The sequence below is a fragment of the Somniosus microcephalus genome, unplaced genomic scaffold, assembly GCF_052327205.1.
Source record: "Somniosus microcephalus isolate GS21.2 unplaced genomic scaffold, FLI_Smic_1.0 unresolved_chr2, whole genome shotgun sequence".
Taxonomy (NCBI): domain Eukaryota; kingdom Metazoa; phylum Chordata; class Chondrichthyes; order Squaliformes; family Somniosidae; genus Somniosus; species Somniosus microcephalus.
In genome coordinates this window covers 78,986,232-79,007,494 of record NW_028225180.1, presented here as the reverse complement: position 1 = coordinate 79,007,494, position 21,263 = coordinate 78,986,232, and the positions used below count along the sequence as shown (strand labels likewise).

Genomic DNA, 21,263 nt, shown 5'->3' with positions numbered 1-21,263 from the left:
CTGTAGACTGCCAGGACAACATAAGGAAGTTAACACTAGTGTATACTGTAGACTGCCAGGCCAACATAAGGAAGTTAACACTAGTGTATACTGTAGACTGCCAGGACAACATAAGGAAGTTAACGCAAGTGTATACTGTAGACTGCCAGGACAACATAAGGAAGTTAACACTAGTGTATACTGTAGACTGCCAGGACAACATAAGGAAGTTAACACTAGGTGTATACTGTAGACTGCCAGGACAACATAAGGAAGGTAACACTAGTGTATACTGCAGACTGCCAGGACAACATAAGGAAGTTAACACAAGGTGTATACTGTAGACTGCCAGGACAACATAAGGAAGTTAACACTAGGTGTATGCTGTAGACTGCCAGGACAACATAAGAAAGTTAACACTAGTGTATACTGCAGACTGCCAGGACAACATAAGGAAGTTAACACTAGTGTATACTGTAGACTGCCCGGACAACATAAGAAAGTTAACACTAGTGTATACTGTAGACTGCCAGGGCAACATAAGGAAGTTAACACTAGTGTATACTGTAGACTGCCAGGACAACATAAGAAAGTTAACACTAGTGTATGCTGCAGACTGCCAGGACAACATAAGAAAGTTAACACTAGGTGTATACTGTAGACTGCCAGGACAACATAAGGAAGTTAATACTAGGTGTATGCTGCAGACTGCCACACCAACATAAGGAAGTTAACACTGGTGTATACTGTAGACTGCCAGGACAACATAAGGAAGTTAACGCAAGTGTATACTGTAGACTGCCAGGACAACATAAGGAAGTTAACACTAGGTGTATACTGTAGACTGCCAGGACAACATAAGGAAGTTAACACTAGTGTATACTGCAGACTGCCAGGACAACATAAGGAAGTTAACACTAGGTGTATATTGTAGACGGCCAGGACAACATAAGAAGGTTAACACGAGTGTATGCTGTAGCCTGCCAGGACAACATAAGGAAGTTAACACCAGGTGTATACTGTAGACTGCCAGGAGAACATAAGAAAGTTAACACTAGTGTATACTGTAGACTGCCAGGACAACATAAGGAAGTTAACACTAGGTGTATACTGTAGACTGCCAGGACAACATAAGGAAGTTAACACTAGGTGTATACTGTAGACTGCCAGGACAACATAAGGAAGTTAACACTAGGTGTATACTGTAGACTGCCAGGACAACATAAGGAAGTTAACACTAGGTGTATACTGTAGACTGCCAGGACAACATAAGGAAGTTAACACTAGGTGTATACTGTAGACTGCCAGGACAACATAAGGAAGTTAACACTAGTGTATTCTGTAGACTGCCTGGACAACATTAGGAAGTTAACACTCGTGTATACTGTAGACTGCCAGGACAACATAAGGAAGTTAACACTAGTGTATACTGTAGACTGCCAGGACAAGATAAGGAAGTTAACACTAGGTGTATGCTGTAGACTGCCAGGACAACATAAGGAAGTTAACACTAGTGTATACTGTAGACTGCCCGGACAACATAAGAAAGTTAACACTAGGTGTATATTGTAGACGGCCAGGACAACATAAGAAAGTTAACACGAGTGTATGCTGTAGACTGCCAGGACAACATAAGGAAGTTAACACTAGTGTATACTGTAGACTGCCAGGACAACATAAGGAAGTTAACACTAGGTGTATACTGTAGACTGCCAGGACAACATAAGGAGGTTAACACTAGTGTATACTGTAGACTGCCAGGACAACATAAGGAAGTTAACACTAGTGTGTACTGTAGACTGCCAGGACAACATAAGAAAGTTAACACTAGGTGTATGCTGTAGACTGCCAGGACAACATAAGGAAGTTAACACCAGGTGTATGCTGTAGGCTGCCAGGAAACAGAAGGAAGTTAACACTAGTGTATACTGTAGACTGCCAGGACAACATAAGGAAGTTAACACTAGTGTATGCTGTAGACTGCCAGGACAACATAAGGAAGTTAGCACTAGTGTATACTGTAGGCTGCCAGGACAACATAAGAAAGTTAACACTAGGTGTATACTGTATACTGCCAGGACAACATAAGGAGGTTAACACTAGTGTATACTGTAGACTGCCAGGACAACATAAGGAAGTTAACACTAGGTGTATACTGTAGACTGCCAGGACAACATAAGGAAGTTAACACTAGTGTATACTGTAGACTGCCAGGAGAACATAAGGAAGTTAACACAAGTGTATACTGTAGACTGCCAGGACAACATAAGAAAGTTAACACTAGGTGTATACTGTAGACTGCCAGGACAACATAAGGAAGTTAACACTAGTGTATACTGTAGACTGCCAGGACAACATAAGGAAGTTAACACTAGTGTATACTGTAGACTGCCAGGACAACATAAGGAAGTTAATACGAGGTGTATGCTGCAGACTGCCAGGACAACATAAGGAAGTTAACACTAGTGTATACTGTAGACTGCCAGGACAACATAAGGAAGTTAACACTAGGTGTATGCTGTAGACTGCCAGGCCAACATAAGGAAGTTAACACTAGTGTGTACTGTAGACTGCCAGGACAACATAAAGAAGTTAACGCAAGTGTATACTGTAGACTGCCAGGACAACATAAGGAAGTTAACACTAGTGTATACTGTAGACTGCCAGGCCAACATAAGGAAGTTAACACTAGTGTATACTGTAGACTGCCAGGACAACATAAGGAAGTTAACGCAAGTGTATACTGTAGACTGCCAGGACAACATAAGGAAGTTAACACTAGTGTATACTGTAGACTGCCAGGACAACATAAGGAAGTTAACACTAGGTGTATACTGTAGACTGCCAGGACAACATAAGGAAGGTAACACTAGTGTATACTGCAGACTGCCAGGACAACATAAGGAAGTTAACACAAGGTGTATACTGTAGACTGCCAGGACAACATAAGGAAGTTAACACTAGGTGTATGCTGTAGACTGCCAGGACAACATAAGAAATTTAACACTAGTGTATACTGCAGACTGCCAGGACAACATAAGGAAGTTAACACTAGTGTATACTGTAGACTGCCCGGACAACATAAGAAAGTTAACACTAGTGTATACTGTAGACTGCCATGGCAACATAAGGAAGTTAACACTAGTGTATACTGTAGACTGCCAGGACAACATAGGAAAGTTAACACTAGTGTATACTGTAGACTGCCAGGACAACATAAGGAAGTTAACACTAGTGTATACTGTAGACTGCCCGGACAACATAAGAAAGTTAACACTAGGTGTATATTGTAGACGGCCAGGACAACATAAGAAAGTTAACACTAGTGTATGCTGTAGACTGCCAGGACAACATAAGGAAGTTAACACTAGGTGTATACTGTAGACTGCCAGGAGAACATAAGAAAGTTAACACTAGTGTATACTGTAGACTGCCAGGACAACATAAGGAGGTTAACACTAGTGTACACTGTAGACTGCCAGGAGAACATAAGGAAGTTAACACTAGTGTATACTGTAGACTGCCAGGCCAACATAAGGAAGTTAACACTAGTGTATACTGTAGGCTGCCAGGACAACATAAGAAAGTTAACACTAGTGTATACTGTAGACTGCCAGGACAACATAAGGAAGTTAACACTAGGTGTATACTGCAGACTGCCAGGACAACATAAGGAAGTTAACACTAGGTGTATACTGTAGACTGCCAGGACAACATAAGGAAGTTAATACTAGGTGTATGCTGCAGACTGCCAGACCAACATAAGGAAGTTAACACTAGTGTATACTGTAGACTGCCAGGACAACATAAGGAAGTTAACGCAAGTGTATACTGTAGACTGCCAGGACAACATAAGGAAGTTAACACTAGGTGTATGCTGTAGACTGCCAGGACAACATAAGGAAGTTAACACTAGTGTATACTGCAGACTGCCAGGACAACATAAGGAAGTTAACACTAGGTGTATACTGTAGACTGCCAGGACAACATAAGGAAGTTAACACTAGTGTATACTGTAGACTGCCAGGACAACATAAGGAAGTTAACACTAGTGTGTACTGTAGACTGCCAGGACAACATAAGAAAGTTAACACTAGGTGTATGCTGTAGACTGCCAGGACAACATAAGGAAGTTAACACCAGGTGTATGCTGTAGGCTGCCAGGAAACAGAAGGAAGTTAACACTAGTGTATACTGTAGACTGCCAGGACAACATAAGGAAGTTAACACTAGTGTGTACTGTAGACTGCCAGGACAACATAAGAAAGTTAACACTAGGTGTATGCTGTAGACTGCCAGGACAACATAAGGAAGTTAACACCAGGTGTATACTGTAGACTGCCAGGAGAACATAAGAAAGTTAACACTAGTGTATACTGTAGACTGCCAGGACAACATAAGGAAGTTAACACTAGGTGTATACTGTAGACTGCCAGGACAACATAAGGAAGTTAACACTAGGTGTATACTGTAGACTGCCAGGACAACATAAGGAAGTTAACACTAGGTGTATACTGTAGACTGCCAGGACAACATAAGGAAGTTAACACTAGGTGTATACTGTAGACTGCCAGGACAACATAAGGAAGTTAACACTAGGTGTATACTGTAGACTGCCAGGACAACATAAGGAAGTTAACACTAGTGTATTCTGTAGACTGCCTGGACAACATTAGGAAGTTAACACTCGTGTATACTGTAGACTGCCAGGACAACATAAGGAAGTTAACACTAGTGTATACTGTAGACTGCCAGGACAAGATAAGGAAGTTAACACTAGGTGTATGCTGTAGACTGCCAGGACAACATAAGGAAGTTAACACTAGTGTATACTGTAGACTGCCCGGACAACATAAGAAAGTTAACACTAGGTGTATATTGTAGACGGCCAGGACAACATAAGAAAGTTAACACGAGTGTATGCTGTAGACTGCCAGGACAACATAAGGAAGTTAACACTAGTGTATACTGTAGACTGCCAGGACAACATAAGGAAGTTAACACTAGGTGTATACTGTAGACTGCCAGGACAACATAAGGAGGTTAACACTAGTGTATACTGTAGACTGCCAGGACAACATAAGGAAGTTAACACTAGTGTGTACTGTAGACTGCCAGGACAACATAAGAAAGTTAACACTAGGTGTATGCTGTAGACTGCCAGGACAACATAAGGAAGTTAACACCAGGTGTATGCTGTAGGCTGCCAGGAAACAGAAGGAAGTTAACACTAGTGTATACTGTAGACTGCCAGGACAACATAAGGAAGTTAACACTAGTGTATGCTGTAGACTGCCAGGACAACATAAGGAAGTTAGCACTAGTGTATACTGTAGGCTGCCAGGACAACATAAGAAAGTTAACACTAGGTGTATACTGTATACTGCCAGGACAACATAAGGAGGTTAACACTAGTGTATACTGTAGACTGCCAGGACAACATAAGGAAGTTAACACTAGGTGTATACTGTAGACTGCCAGGACAACATAAGGAAGTTAACACTAGTGTATACTGTAGACTGCCAGGAGAACATAAGGAAGTTAACACAAGTGTATACTGTAGACTGCCAGGACAACATAAGAAAGTTAACACTAGGTGTATACTGTAGACTGCCAGGACAACATAAGGAAGTTAACACTAGTGTATACTGTAGACTGCCAGGACAACATAAGGAAGTTAACACTAGTGTATACTGTAGACTGCCAGGACAACATAAGGAAGTTAATACGAGGTGTATGCTGCAGACTGCCAGGACAACATAAGGAAGTTAACACTAGTGTATACTGTAGACTGCCAGGACAACATAAGGAAGTTAACACTAGGTGTATGCTGTAGACTGCCAGGCCAACATAAGGAAGTTAACACTAGTGTGTACTGTAGACTGCCAGGACAACATAAAGAAGTTAACGCAAGTGTATACTGTAGACTGCCAGGACAACATAAGGAAGTTAACACTAGTGTATACTGTAGACTGCCAGGCCAACATAAGGAAGTTAACACTAGTGTATACTGTAGACTGCCAGGACAACATAAGGAAGTTAACGCAAGTGTATACTGTAGACTGCCAGGACAACATAAGGAAGTTAACACTAGTGTATACTGTAGACTGCCAGGACAACATAAGGAAGTTAACACTAGGTGTATACTGTAGACTGCCAGGACAACATAAGGAAGGTAACACTAGTGTATACTGCAGACTGCCAGGACAACATAAGGAAGTTAACACAAGGTGTATACTGTAGACTGCCAGGACAACATAAGGAAGTTAACACTAGGTGTATGCTGTAGACTGCCAGGACAACATAAGAAATTTAACACTAGTGTATACTGCAGACTGCCAGGACAACATAAGGAAGTTAACACTAGTGTATACTGTAGACTGCCCGGACAACATAAGAAAGTTAACACTAGTGTATACTGTAGACTGCCATGGCAACATAAGGAAGTTAACACTAGTGTATACTGTAGACTGCCAGGACAACATAGGAAAGTTAACACTAGTGTATACTGTAGACTGCCAGGACAACATAAGGAAGTTAACACTAGTGTATACTGTAGACTGCCCGGACAACATAAGAAAGTTAACACTAGGTGTATATTGTAGACGGCCAGGACAACATAAGAAAGTTAACACTAGTGTATGCTGTAGACTGCCAGGACAACATAAGGAAGTTAACACTAGGTGTATACTGTAGACTGCCAGGAGAACATAAGAAAGTTAACACTAGTGTATACTGTAGACTGCCAGGACAACATAAGGAGGTTAACACTAGTGTACACTGTAGACTGCCAGGAGAACATAAGGAAGTTAACACTAGTGTATACTGTAGACTGCCAGGCCAACATAAGGAAGTTAACACTAGTGTATACTGTAGGCTGCCAGGACAACATAAGAAAGTTAACACTAGTGTATACTGTAGACTGCCAGGACAACATAAGGAAGTTAACACTAGGTGTATACTGCAGACTGCCAGGACAACATAAGGAAGTTAACACTAGGTGTATACTGTAGACTGCCAGGACAACATAAGGAAGTTAATACTAGGTGTATGCTGCAGACTGCCAGACCAACATAAGGAAGTTAACACTAGTGTATACTGTAGACTGCCAGGACAACATAAGGAAGTTAACGCAAGTGTATACTGTAGACTGCCAGGACAACATAAGGAAGTTAACACTAGGTGTATGCTGTAGACTGCCAGGACAACATAAGGAAGTTAACACTAGTGTATACTGCAGACTGCCAGGACAACATAAGGAAGTTAACACTAGGTGTATACTGTAGACTGCCAGGACAACATAAGGAAGTTAACACTAGTGTATACTGTAGACTGCCAGGACAACATAAGGAAGTTAACACTAGTGTGTACTGTAGACTGCCAGGACAACATAAGAAAGTTAACACTAGGTGTATGCTGTAGACTGCCAGGACAACATAAGGAAGTTAACACCAGGTGTATGCTGTAGGCTGCCAGGAAACAGAAGGAAGTTAACACTAGTGTATACTGTAGACTGCCAGGACAACATAAGGAAGTTAACACTAGTGTATGCTGTAGACTGCCAGGACAACATAAGGAAGTTAGCACTAGTGTATACTGTAGGCTGCCAGGACAACATAAGAAAGTTAACACTAGGTGTATACTGTATACTGCCAGGACAACATAAGGAGGTTAACACGAGTGTATACTGTAGACTGCCAGGACAACATAAGGAAGTTAACACAAGTGTATACTGTAGACTGCCAGGACAACATAAGAAAGTTAACACTAGGTGTATACTGTAGACTGCCAGGACAACATAAGGAAGTTAACATTAGTGTATACTGTAGACTGCCAGGACAACATAAGGAAGTTAATACTAGGTGTATGCTGCAGACTGCCAGGACAACATAAGGAAGTTAACACTAGTGTATACTGTAGACTGCCAGGACAACATAAGGAAGTTAGCACTAGTGTATACTGTAGGCTGCCAGGACAACATAAGAAAGTTAACACTAGGTGTATACTGTATACTGCCAGGACAACATAAGGAGGTTAACACGAGTGTATACTGTAGACTGCCAGGAGAACATAAGAAAGTTAACACAAGTGTATACTGTAGACTGCCAGGACAACATAAGAAAGTTAACACTAGGTGTATACTGTAGACTGCCAGGACAACATAAGGAAGTTAACATTAGTGTATACTGTAGACTGCCAGGACAACATAAGGAAGTTAATACTAGGTGTATGCTGCAGACTGCCAGGACAACATAAGGAAGTTAACACTAGTGTATACTGTAGACTGCCAGGACAACATAAGGAAGTTAACACTAGGTGTATGCTGTAGACTGCCAGGCCAACATAAGGAAGTTAACACTAGTGTATACTGTAGACTGCCAGGACAACATAAAGAAGTTAACGCAAGTGTATACTGTAGACTGCCAGGACAACATAAGGAAGTTAACACTAGTGTATACTGTAGACTGCCAGGCCAACATAAGGAAGTTAACACTAGTGTATACTGTAGACTGCCAGGACAACATAAGGAAGTTAACGCAAGTGTATACTGTAGACTGCCAGGACAACATAAGGAAGTTAACACTAGTGTATACTGTAGACTGCCAGGACAACATAAGGAAGTTAACACTAGGTGTATACTGTAGACTGCCAGGACAACATAAGGAAGGTAACACTAGTGTATACTGCAGACTGCCAGGACAACATAAGGAAGTTAACACAAGGTGTATACTGTAGACTGCCAGGACAACATAAGGAAGTTAACACTAGGTGTATGCTGTAGACTGCCAGGACAACATAAGAAAGTTAACACTAGTGTATACTGCAGACTGCCAGGACAACATAAGGAAGTTAACACTAGTGTATACTGTAGACTGCCCGGACAACATAAGAAAGTTAACACTAGTGTATACTGTAGACTGCCAGGGCAACATAAGGAAGTTAACACTAGTGTATACTGTAGACTGCCAGGACAACATAAGAAAGTTAACACTAGTGTATGCTGCAGACTGCCAGGACAACATAAGGAAGTTAACACTAGGTGTATACTGTAGACTGCCAGGAGAACATAAGAAAGTTAACACTAGTGTATAATGTAGACTGCCAGGACAACATAAGGAAGTTAACACTAGGTGTATACTGTAGACTGCCAGGACAACATAAGGAAGTTAATACTAGGTGTATGCTGCAGACTGCCACACCAACATAAGGAAGTTAACACTGGTGTATACTGTAGACTGCCAGGACAACATAAGGAAGTTAACGCAAGTGTATACTGTAGACTGCCAGGACAACATAAGGAAGTTAACACTAGGTGTATACTGTAGACTGCCAGGACAACATAAGGAAGTTAACACTAGTGTATACTGCAGACTGCCAGGACAACATAAGGAAGTTAACACTAGGTGTATATTGTAGACGGCCAGGACAACATAAGAAGGTTAACACGAGTGTATGCTGTAGCCTGCCAGGACAACATAAGGAAGTTAACACCAGGTGTATACTGTAGACTGCCAGGAGAACATAAGAAAGTTAACACTAGTGTATACTGTAGACTGCCAGGACAACATAAGGAAGTTAACACTAGGTGTATACTGTAGACTGCCAGGACAACATAAGGAAGTTAACACTAGGTGTATACTGTAGACTGCCAGGACAACATAAGGAAGTTAACACTAGGTGTATACTGTAGACTGCCAGGACAACATAAGGAAGTTAACACTAGGTGTATACTGTAGACTGCCAGGACAACATAAGGAAGTTAACACTAGGTGTATACTGTAGACTGCCAGGACAACATAAGGAAGTTAACACTAGTGTATTCTGTAGACTGCCTGGACAACATTAGGAAGTTAACACTCGTGTATACTGTAGACTGCCAGGACAACATAAGGAAGTTAACACTAGTGTATACTGTAGACTGCCAGGACAAGATAAGGAAGTTAACACTAGGTGTATGCTGTAGACTGCCAGGACAACATAAGGAAGTTAACACTAGTGTATACTGTAGACTGCCCGGACAACATAAGAAAGTTAACACTAGGTGTATATTGTAGACGGCCAGGACAACATAAGAAAGTTAACACGAGTGTATGCTGTAGACTGCCAGGACAACATAAGGAAGTTAACACTAGTGTATACTGTAGACTGCCAGGACAACATAAGGAAGTTAACACTAGGTGTATACTGTAGACTGCCAGGACAACATAAGGAGGTTAACACTAGTGTATACTGTAGACTGCCAGGACAACATAAGGAAGTTAACACTAGTGTGTACTGTAGACTGCCAGGACAACATAAGAAAGTTAACACTAGGTGTATGCTGTAGACTGCCAGGACAACATAAGGAAGTTAACACCAGGTGTATGCTGTAGGCTGCCAGGAAACAGAAGGAAGTTAACACTAGTGTATACTGTAGACTGCCAGGACAACATAAGGAAGTTAACACTAGTGTATGCTGTAGACTGCCAGGACAACATAAGGAAGTTAGCACTAGTGTATACTGTAGGCTGCCAGGACAACATAAGAAAGTTAACACTAGGTGTATACTGTATACTGCCAGGACAACATAAGGAGGTTAACACTAGTGTATACTGTAGACTGCCAGGACAACATAAGGAAGTTAACACTAGGTGTATACTGTAGACTGCCAGGACAACATAAGGAAGTTAACACTAGTGTATACTGTAGACTGCCAGGAGAACATAAGGAAGTTAACACAAGTGTATACTGTAGACTGCCAGGACAACATAAGAAAGTTAACACTAGGTGTATACTGTAGACTGCCAGGACAACATAAGGAAGTTAACACTAGTGTATACTGTAGACTGCCAGGACAACATAAGGAAGTTAACACTAGTGTATACTGTAGACTGCCAGGACAACATAAGGAAGTTAATACGAGGTGTATGCTGCAGACTGCCAGGACAACATAAGGAAGTTAACACTAGTGTATACTGTAGACTGCCAGGACAACATAAGGAAGTTAACACTAGGTGTATGCTGTAGACTGCCAGGCCAACATAAGGAAGTTAACACTAGTGTGTACTGTAGACTGCCAGGACAACATAAAGAAGTTAACGCAAGTGTATACTGTAGACTGCCAGGACAACATAAGGAAGTTAACACTAGTGTATACTGTAGACTGCCAGGCCAACATAAGGAAGTTAACACTAGTGTATACTGTAGACTGCCAGGACAACATAAGGAAGTTAACGCAAGTGTATACTGTAGACTGCCAGGACAACATAAGGAAGTTAACACTAGTGTATACTGTAGACTGCCAGGACAACATAAGGAAGTTAACACTAGGTGTATACTGTAGACTGCCAGGACAACATAAGGAAGGTAACACTAGTGTATACTGCAGACTGCCAGGACAACATAAGGAAGTTAACACAAGGTGTATACTGTAGACTGCCAGGACAACATAAGGAAGTTAACACTAGGTGTATACTGTAGACTGCCATGGCAACATAAGGAAGTTAACACTAGTGTATACTGTAGACTGCCAGGACAACATAAGGAAGGTAACACTAGTGTATACTGCAGACTGCCAGGACAACATAAGGAAGTTAACACAAGGTGTATACTGTAGACTGCCAGGACAACATAAGGAAGTTAACACTAGGTGTATACTGTAGACTGCCATGGCAACATAAGGAAGTTAACACTAGTGTATACTGTAGACTGCCAGGACAACATAAGGAAGGTAACACTAGTGTATACTGCAGACTGCCAGGACAACATAAGGAAGTTAACACTAGTGTATACTGTAGACTGCCCGGACAACATAAGAAAGTTAACACTAGTGTATACTGTAGACTGCCATGGCAACATAAGGAAGTTAACACTAGTGTATACTGTAGACTGCCAGGACAACATAGGAAAGTTAACACTAGTGTATACTGTAGACTGCCAGGACAACATAAGGAAGTTAACACTAGTGTATACTGTAGACTGCCCGGACAACATAAGAAAGTTAACACTAGGTGTATATTGTAGACGGCCAGGACAACATAAGAAAGTTAACACTAGTGTATGCTGCAGACTGCCAGGACAACATAAGGAAGTTAACACTAGGTGTATACTGTAGACTGCCAGGAGAACATAAGAAAGTTAACACTAGTGTATACTGTAGACTGCCAGGACAACATAAGGAGGTTAACACTAGTGTACACTGTAGACTGCCAGGAGAACATAAGGAAGTTAACACTAGTGTATACTGTAGACTGCCAGGCCAACATAAGGAAGTTAACACTAGTGTATACTGTAGGCTGCCAGGACAACATAAGAAAGTTAACACTAGTGTATACTGTAGACTGCCAGGACAACATAAGGAAGTTAACACTAGGTGTATACTGCAGACTGCCAGGACAACATAAGGAAGTTAACACTAGGTGTATACTGTAGACTGCCAGGACAACATAAGGAAGTTAATACTAGGTGTATGCTGCAGACTGCCAGACCAACATAAGGAAGTTAACACTAGTGTATACTGTAGACTGCCAGGACAACATAAGGAAGTTAACGCAAGTGTATACTGTAGACTGCCAGGACAACATAAGGAAGTTAACACTAGGTGTATGCTGTAGACTGCCAGGACAACATAAGGAAGTTAACACTAGTGTATACTGCAGACTGCCAGGACAACATAAGGAAGTTAACACTAGGTGTATACTGTAGACTGCCAGGACAACATAAGGAAGTTAACACTAGTGTATACTGCAGACTGCCAGGACAACATAAGGAAGTTAACACTAGGTGTATGCTGTAGACTGCCAGGACAACATAAGAAAGTTAACACCAGTGTATACTGTAGACTGCCAGGACAACATAAGAAAGTTAACACTAGTGTATACTGTAGACTGCCAGGACAACATAAGGAAGTTAACACTAGGTGTATGCTGTAGACTGCCAGGACAACATAAGGAAGTTAACACTAGTGTATACTGTAGACTGCCCGGACAACATAAGAAAGTTAACACTCGGTGTATATTGTAGACGGCCAGGACAACATAAGAAAGTTAACACGAGTGTATGCTGTAGACTGCCAGGACAACATAAGGAAGTTAACACCAGGTGTATACTGTAGACTGCCAGGAGAACATAAGAAAGTTAACACTAGTGTATACTGTAGACTGCCAGGACAACATAAGGAAGTTAACACTAGTGTATACTGTAGACTGCCAGGACAACATAAGGAAGTTAACACTAGGTGTATACTGTAGACTGCCAGGACAACATAAGGAAGTTAACACTAGGTGTATACTGCAGACTGCCAGGACAACATAAGGAAGTTAACACTAGGTGTATACTGCAGACTGCCAGGACAACATAAGGAAGTTAACACGAGTGTATACTGTAGACTGCCAGGACAACATAAGGAAGTTAACACTAGGTGTATACTGCAGACTGCCAGGACAACATAAGGAAGTTAACACGAGTGTATACTGTAGACTGCCCGGACAACATAAGAAAGTTAACACTAGGTGTATATTGTAGACGGCCAGGACAACATAAGAAAGTTAACACGAGTGTATGCTGTAGACTGCCAGGACAACATAAGGAAGTTAACACCAGGTGTATACTGTAGACTGCCAGGAGAACATAAGAAAGTTAACACTAGTGTATACTGCAGACTGCCAGGACAACATAAGGAAGTTAACACTAGTGTATACTGTAGACTGCCAGGACAACATAAGGAAGTTAACACTAGGTGTATACTGTAGACTGCCAGGACAACATAAGGAAGTTAACACTAGTGTATACTGTAGACTGCCAGGACAACATAAGGAAGTTAACACTAGGTGTATGCTGTAGACTGCCAGGACAACATAAGGAAGTTAACACGAGTGTATACTGTAGACTGCCCGGACAACATAAGAAAGTTAACACTAGGTGTATATTGTAGACGGCCAGGACAACATAAGAAAGTTAACACGAGTGTATGCTGTAGACTGCCAGGACAACATAAGGAAGTTAACACCAGGTGTATACTGTAGACTGCCAGGAGAACATAAGAAAGTTAACACTAGTGTATACTGCAGACTGCCAGGACAACATAAGGAAGTTAACACTAGTGTATACTGTAGACTGCCAGGACAACATAAGGAAGTTAACACTAGGTGTATACTGTAGACTGCCAGGACAACATAAGGAAGTTAACACTAGTGTATACTGTAGACTGCCAGGACAACATAAGGAAGTTAACACTAGTGTGTACTGTAGACTGCCAGGACAACATAAGAAAGTTAACACTAGGTGTATGCTGTAGACTGCAAGGACAACATAAGGAAGTTAACACCAGGTGTATGCTGTAGGCTGCCAGGAAACAGAAGGAAGTTAACACTAGTGTATACTGTAGACTGCCAGGACAACATAAGGAAGTTAACACTAGTGTATACTGTAGACTGCCAGGACAACATAAGGAAGTTAGCACTAGTGTATACTGTAGGCTGCCAGGACAACATAAGAAAGTTAACACTAGGTGTATACTGTATACTGCCAGGACAACATAAGGAGGTTAACACGAGTGTATACTGTAGACTGCCAGGACAACATAAGGAAGTTAACACTAGGTGTATACTGTAGACTGCCAGGACAACATAAGGAAGTTAACACTAGTGTATACTGTAGACTGCCAGGAGAACATAAGAAAGTTAACACAAGTGTATACTGTAGACTGCCAGGACAACATAAGAAAGTTAACACTAGGTGTATACTGTAGACTGCCAGGACAACATAAGGAAGTTAACATTAGTGTATACTGTAGACTGCCAGGACAACATAAGGAAGTTAATACTAGGTGTATGCTGCAGACTGCCAGGACAACATAAGGAAGTTAACACTAGTGTATACTGTAGACTGCCAGGACAACATAAGGAAGTTAACACTAGGTGTATGCTGTAGACTGCCAGGCCAACATAAGGAAGTTAACACTAGTGTATACTGTAGACTGCCAGGACAACATAAAGAAGTTAACGCAAGTGTATACTGTAGACTGCCAGGACAACATAAGGAAGTTAACACTAGTGTATACTGTAGACTGCCAGGCCAACATAAGGAAGTTAACACTAGTGTATACTGTAGACTGCCAGGACAACATAAGGAAGTTAACGCAAGTGTATACTGTAGACTGCCAGGACAACATAAGGAAGTTAACACTAGTGTATACTGTAGACTGCCAGGACAACATAAGGAAGTTAACACTAGGTGTATACTGTAGACTGCCAGGACAACATAAGGAAGGTAACACTAGTGTATACTGCAGACTGCCAGGACAACATAAGGAAGTTAACACAAGGTGTATACTGTAGACTGCCAGGACAACATAAGGAAGTTAACACTAGGTGTATGCTGTAGACTGCCAGGACAACATAAGAAAGTTAACACTAGTGTATACTGCAGACTGCCAGGACAACATAAGGAAGTTAACACTAGTGTATACTGTAGACTGCCCGGACAACATAAGAAAGTTAACACTAGTGTATACTGTAGACTGCCAGGGCAACATAAGGAAGTTAACACTAGTGTATACTGTAGACTGCCAGGACAACATAAGAAAGTTAACACTAGTGTATGCTGCAGACTGCCAGGACAACATAAGGAAGTTAACACTAGGTGTATACTGTAGACTGCCAGGAGAACATAAGAAAGTTAACACTAGTGTATAATGTAGACTGCCAGGACAACATAAGGAAGTTAACACTAGGTGTATACTGTAGACTGCCAGGACAACATAAGGAAGTTAATACTAGGTGTATGCTGCAGACTGCCACACCAACATAAGGAAGTTAACACTGGTGTATACTGTAGACTGCCAGGACAACATAAGGAAGTTAACGCAAGTGTATACTGTAGACTGCCAGGACAACATAAGGAAGTTAACACTAGGTGTATACTGTAGACTGCCAGGACAACATAAGGAAGTTAACACTAGTGTATACTGCAGACTGCCAGGACAACATAAGGAAGTTAACACTAGGTGTATATTGTAGACGGCCAGGACAACATAAGAAGGTTAACACGAGTGTATGCTGTAGCCTGCCAGGACAACATAAGGAAGTTAACACCAGGTGTATACTGTAGACTGCCAGGAGAACATAAGAAAGTTAACACTAGTGTATACTGTAGACTGCCAGGACAACATAAGGAAGTTAACACTAGGTGTATACTGTAGACTGCCAGGACAACATAAGGAAGTTAACACTAGGTGTATACTGTAGACTGCCAGGACAACATAAGGAAGTTAACACTAGGTGTATACTGTAGACTGCCAGGACAACATAAGGAAGTTAACACTAGGTGTATACTGTAGACTGCCAGGACAACATAAGGAAGTTAACACTAGGTGTATACTGTAGACTGCCAGGACAACATAAGGAAGTTAACACTAGTGTATTCTGTAGACTGCCTGGACAACATTAGGAAGTTAACACTCGTGTATACTGTAGACTGCCAGGACAACATAAGGAAGTTAACACTAGTGTATACTGTAGACTGCCAGGACAAGATAAGGAAGTTAACACTAGGTGTATGCTGTAGACTGCCAGGACAACATAAGGAAGTTAACACTAGTGTATACTGTAGACTGCCCGGACAACATAAGAAAGTTAACACTAGGTGTATATTGTAGACGGCCAGGACAACATAAGAAAGTTAACACGAGTGTATGCTGTAGACTGCCAGGACAACATAAGGAAGTTAACACTAGTGTATACTGTAGACTGCCAGGACAACATAAGGAAGTTAACACTAGGTGTATACTGTAGACTGCCAGGACAACATAAGGAGGTTAACACTAGTGTATACTGTAGACTGCCAGGACAACATAAGGAAGTTAACACTAGTGTGTACTGTAGACTGCCAGGACAACATAAGAAAGTTAACACTAGGTGTATGCTGTAGACTGCCAGGACAACATAAGGAAGTTAACACCAGGTGTATGCTGTAGGCTGCCAGGAAACAGAAGGAAGTTAACACTAGTGTATACTGTAGACTGCCAGGACAACATAAGGAAGTTAACACTAGTGTATGCTGTAGACTGCCAGGACAACATAAGGAAGTTAGCACTAGTGTATACTGTAGGCTGCCAGGACAACATAAGAAAGTTAACACTAGGTGTATACTGTATACTGCCAGGACAACATAAGGAGGTTAACACTAGTGTATACTGTAGACTGCCAGGACAACATAAGGAAGTTAACACTAGGTGTATACTGTAGACTGCCAGGACAACATAAGGAAGTTAACACTAGTGTATACTGTAGACTGCCAGGAGAACATAAGGAAGTTAACACAAGTGTATACTGTAGACTGCCAGGACAACATAAGAAAGTTAACACTAGGTGTATACTGTAGACTGCCAGGACAACATAAGGAAGTTAACACTAGTGTATACTGTAGACTGCCAGGACAACATAAGGAAGTTAACACTAGTGTATACTGTAGACTGCCAGGACAACATAAGGAAGTTAATACGAGGTGTATGCTGCAGACTGCCAGGACAACATAAGGAAGTTAACACTAGTGTATACTGTAGACTGCCAGGACAACATAAGGAAGTTAACACTAGGTGTATGCTGTAGACTGCCAGGCCAACATAAGGAAGTTAACACTAGTGTGTACTGTAGACTGCCAGGACAACATAAAGAAGTTAACGCAAGTGTATACTGTAGACTGCCAGGACAACATAAGGAAGTTAACACTAGTGTATACTGTAGACTGCCAGGCCAACATAAGGAAGTTAACACTAGTGTATACTGTAGACTGCCAGGACAACATAAGGAAGTTAACGCAAGTGTATACTGTAGACTGCCAGGACAACATAAGGAAGTTAACACTAGTGTATACTGTAGACTGCCAGGACAACATAAGGAAGTTAACACTAGGTGTATACTGTAGACTGCCAGGACAACATAAGGAAGGTAACACTAGTGTATACTGCAGACTGCCAGGACAACATAAGGAAGTTAACACAAGGTGTATACTGTAGACTGCCAGGACAACATAAGGAAGTTAACACTAGGTGTATGCTGTAGACTGCCAGGACAACATAAGAAATTTAACACTAGTGTATACTGCAGACTGCCAGGACAACATAAGGAAGTTAACACTAGTGTATACTGTAGACTGCCCGGACAACATAAGAAAGTTAACACTAGTGTATACTGTAGACTGCCATGGCAACATAAGGAAGTTAACACTAGTGTATACTGTAGACTGCCAGGACAACATAGGAAAGTTAACACTAGTGTATACTGTAGACTGCCAGGACAACATAAGGAAGTTAACACTAGTGTATACTGTAGACTGCCCGGACAACATAAGAAAGTTAACACTAGGTGTATATTGTAGACGGCCAGGACAACATAAGAAAGTTAACACTAGTGTATGCTGTAGACTGCCAGGACAACATAAGGAAGTTAACACTAGGTGTATACTGTAGACTGCCAGGAGAACATAAGAAAGTTAACACTAGTGTATACTGTAGACTGCCAGGACAACATAAGGAGGTTAACACTAGTGTACACTGTAGACTGCCAGGAGAACATAAGGAAGTTAACACTAGTGTATACTGTAGACTGCCAGGCCAACATAAGGAAGTTAACACTAGTGTATACTGTAGGCTGCCAGGACAACATAAGAAAGTTAACACTAGTGTATACTGTAGACTGCCAGGACAACATAAGGAAGTTAACACTAGGTGTATACTGCAGACTGCCAGGACAACATAAGGAAGTTAACACTAGGTGTATACTGTAGACTGCCAGGACAACATAAGGAAGTTAATACTAGGTGTATGCTGCAGACTGCCAGACCAACATAAGGAAGTTAACACTAGTGTATACTGTAGACTGCCAGGACAACATAAGGAAGTTAACGCAAGTGTATACTGTAGACTGCCAGGACAACATAAGGAAGTTAACACTAGGTGTATGCTGTAGACTGCCAGGACAACATAAGGAAGTTAACACTAGTGTATACTGCAGACTGCCAGGACAACATAAGGAAGTTAACACTAGGTGTATACTGTAGACTGCCAGGACAACATAAGGAAGTTAACACTAGTGTATACTGCAGACTGCCAGGACAACATAAGGAAGTTAACACTAGGTGTATGCTGTAGACTGCCAGGACAACATAAGAAAGTTAACACCAGTGTATACTGTAGACTGCCAGGACAACATAAGAAAGTTAACACTAGTGTATACTGTAGACTGCCAGGACAACATAAGGAAGTTAACACTAGGTGTATGCTGTAGACTGCCAGGACAACATAAGGAAGTTAACACTAGTGTATACTGTAGACTGCCCGGACAACATAAGAAAGTTAACACTCGGTGTATATTGTAGACGGCCAGGACAACATAAGAAAGTTAACACGAGTGTATGCTGTAGACTGCCAGGACAACATAAGGAAGTTAACACCAGGTGTATACTGTAGACTGCCAGGAGAACATAAGAAAGTTAACACTAGTGTATACTGTAGACTGCCAGGACAACATAAGGAAGTTAACACTAGTGTATACTGTAGACTGCCAGGACAACATAAGGAAGTTAACACTAGGTGTATACTGTAGACTGCCAGGACAACATAAGGAAGTTAACACTAGGTGTATACTGCAGACTGCCAGGACAACATAAGGAAGTTAACACTAGGTGTATCCTGCAGACTGCCAGGACAACATAAGGAAGTTAACACGAGTGTATTCTGTAGACTGCCAGGACAACATAAGGAAGTTAACACTAGTGTATACTGTAGGCTGCCAGGGCAACATAAGAAAGTTAACACTAGGTGTATACTGTAGACTGCCAGGACAACATAAGGAGGTTAACACTAGTGTATACTGTAGACTGCCAGGACAACATAAGGAAGTTAACACTAGTGTATACTGTAGACTGCCAGGACAACATAAGGAAGTTAACACTAGTGTATACTGTAGACTGCCAGGACAACATAAGGAAGTTAACACAAGTGTATACTGTAGACTGCCAGGACAACATAAGGAAGTTAACACTAGTGTATACTGTAGACTGCCAGGACAACATAAGGAAGTTAACACTAGTGTATACTGTAGACTGCCAGGACAACATAAGGAAGTTAACACTAGTGTATACTGTAGACTGCCAGGACAACATAAGGAAGTTAACACTAGTGTGTACTGTAGACTGCCAGGACAACATAAGAAAGTTAACACTAGGTGTATGCTGTACACTGCCAGGACAACATAAGGAAGTTAACACGAGGTGTATGCTGTAGGCTGCCAGGAAACAGAAGGAAGTTAACACTAGTGTGTACTGTAGACTGCCAGGACAACATAAGGAAGTTAACACTAGTGTATGCTGTAGACTGCCAGGACAACATAAGGAAGTTAGCACTAGTGTATACTGTAGGCTGCCAGGACAACATAAGAAAGTTAACACTAGGTGTATACTGTATACTGCCAGGACAACATAAGGAGGTTAACACTCGTGTATACTGTAGACTGCCAGGACAACATAAGGAAGTTAACACTAGGTGTATACTGTAGACTGCCAGGACAACATAAGGAAGTTAACACTAGTGTATACTGTAGACTGCCAGGAGAACATAAGGAAGTTAACACAAGTGTATACTGTAGACTGCCAGGACAACATAAGAAAGTTAACACTAGGTGTATACTGTAGACTGCCAGGACAACATAAGGAAGTTAACACTAGTGTATACTGTAGACTGCCAGGACAACATAAGGAAGTTAACACTAGTGTATACTGTAGACTGCCAGGACAACATAAGGAAGTTAATACTAGGTGTAAGCTGCAGACTGCCAGGACAACATAAGGAAGTTAACACTAGTGTACACTGTAGACTGCCAGGACAACATAAGGAAGTTAACACTAGGTGTATGCTGTAGACTGCCAGGCCAACATAAGGAAGTTAACACTCGTGTATACTGTAGACTGCCAGGACAACATAAGGAAGTTAACACTAGTGTATACTGTAGACTGCCAGGACAACATAAGGAAGTTAACACTAGGTGTATACTGTAGACTGCCAGGACAACATAAGGAAGGTAACACTAGTGTATACTGCAGACTGCCAGGACAACATAAGGAAGTTAACACAAGGTGTATACTGTAGACTGCCAGGACAACATAAGGAAGTTAACACTAGGTGTATGCTGTAGACTGCCAGGACAACATAAGAAAGTTAACACTAGTGTATACTGCAGACTGCCAGGACAACATAAGGAAGTTAACACTAGTGTATACTGTAGACTGCCCGGACAACATAAGAAAGT

General features: G+C 41.5%; 1 protein-coding gene across 1 annotated transcript in view; it reads left to right on the top strand.

The window, feature by feature from the left end:
* LOC147092855 (solute carrier family 22 member 6-A-like) overlaps nt 1-21,263 on the top strand; it is a 143,121-nt gene that overhangs the window by 53,696 nt on the left and 68,162 nt on the right. The gene's annotated exons all lie outside the window — the stretch shown is intronic.